The sequence below is a fragment of the Agrilus planipennis genome, unplaced genomic scaffold, assembly GCF_000699045.2.
Source record: "Agrilus planipennis isolate EAB-ADULT unplaced genomic scaffold, Apla_2.0 scaffold118, whole genome shotgun sequence".
NCBI lineage: Eukaryota > Metazoa > Arthropoda > Insecta > Coleoptera > Buprestidae > Agrilus > Agrilus planipennis.
In genome coordinates this window covers 478024-480216 of record NW_020438955.1, presented here as the reverse complement: position 1 = coordinate 480216, position 2193 = coordinate 478024, and positions in this window count along the sequence as shown.

Here is a 2193-nt window from a genome sequence, read left to right as displayed (position 1 = left end):
CCAATCCTCTAAGCACTTCCTTCGATGCCATCCTTATCTCCTCAGTCGTAGCGTAGCGTCGTCCTTTCATGGGCCTCTTCTGTTTCGGGAACAAGAAAAAGTCACAGATGGACATACCTGGGGAATATGGTAACTGCGTATTAGTGTGTTGTTTTTGGCCAAAGTTTTGCTCACAAGCAGCAATATGTGAGCAGGGGCGTTATCATGGTGCAAAAGCCAATTTTTGTTCTTCCACAAATCCGGACGTTTCTGGCGAATTGCTTCGCACAAATTGCGCATAACATGCAGAAAATATTCTTTATTGACCGTCCCACCCTGTGACAAGAACTCATGATACACCACGTCCCTCCAATCAAAGAAAACTGCAAGCAAAACCTTCACATTCGACTTAACTTGGCGTGATTTTTTCGGTCTTGGCTCGTGCATCAGCTTCCATTGGTGTGATTGAGCTTTGATTTCCACTTCATAATCATAAACTCATGATTCGTCGCCAGTTATGACCCTCTGGAGCAAATTTGGGTTATCGCGGACCAACAGCTCCTTAGCAGTGTTAATGCGATCTTGTTTTTTGCAGCTACCCGTCTCATTCCCCAAATCATTGGTAAAAGTCGAATGACAGGAGCTAATCGATATGTATGGATGCTTTTTGAACCGACCTCGTATTTCGAGCGTGTTCAGTGCTACATAATAATTACCAACTGAGCAAGATGTTTAGTTTGCTCACGACTATTAACGATATAGTGTAAGGCAATGTGAGTTGGGGTTGAAATTTCGAAGGTCCTCATTCGTGCATGTACGTTAAGTAGTGTACTATAGTTGCAAACAAATGTAATGAAATTAAAATTAAACGTACAATAAACAAACTCATGTAACGAAACCTGATCGAGTCCTCACTGGAGCGTTACTATATTCAACGGTTCCACATCATTCAATCATCGAATATTTATCTTTTATGTATTTATACACATTTACTTGACGATGCCCTTATTTTTCATGGAATATAAGACACATGCACGACCCAAGTATTATTTTCAATACTAAAACTAGTTTAGTTCAATGGAAATTCCTCATAAAAAAGTTCAGCTATCCTGACATAATCAGAAAAATACATAATAAAAGAAAAAGATACTGTCTCAAAACATTTATTTGAAATGTACTAAGTTCGAACGACTGTTCTTCTTTTAATGTGCTTTGTCGTACAGTTTCTGTGAAGGAAATCGTGTTTTACTTTTATTTAGCATTACTTTTAGAGCTCATAAATCGACAATAAATATAGCTGATCTGGAATCGACAACAGTGTTTCAAATAACTATTCTTGCGATACCTAGAATGTTACGTGTTGTAAACAAAATTCCTGTGTTTGTATTTGAAATTGAATAAATTGTAAATTATTTTCTTTATTTTTACATAAATATTAGGTAGAGAGAAGGTACTCATTAACATTGCTAATTTATGTTAATTTAATACCTCCTGTTAAAATCGAATGGAAAAGTACCGATCTGTGTATTCTCATGGACACAAAAACTACTGATCTTTAACTGACTCAGATGTAATTGTTTACAATGAATGCACCCTCTTGAATAGCATATCACGCTTTTGTTTAAAGCGTTGCCAACCGTTACAAGCCTTATCTTAATTCTTCTTTTAGGGACGTGTATTTTTATTGCAGACTTTTAAATTCTAAATCCTGACAGTTAAAAGATTAAATTGCGATTTTCAGAGTTCATTGACCCAAAAAAACGGAAATAGGTAGTGTCCATTTTAGCAAGTGATGCGGGGACATTATGTTGTGAGCAGTTCACTTTGGGGAATAATTAATAATTACGACTTTAATGCGTATTGTCTCACTGTTTTTGATTACGTAAATTATTCATTAGTCTAAAAGTCCTCTTAAAGGATAACTACACGTTGAACGGACAGAAATATTTTACATTATACAGACATCAATATTTTTTACTTTTAAATAATCGTGCTTTAAAATTAAATTAGGTTATGTTCAAAATATACAAACAACTGGAATAACAAATTTAAGTATAAAAGCTCTGCTACTCCGTTCGATTTTGATAATAATGTTGACTGTAAATTTAATGACCTTTATTAGAAAAGAAGTTTTACTATGTTAAGAAAAATACACCTAAATATCGTAGAATACTTCTTCGTGTTCATCAGTTTAACTTTTCGAGTTTCAAAGAA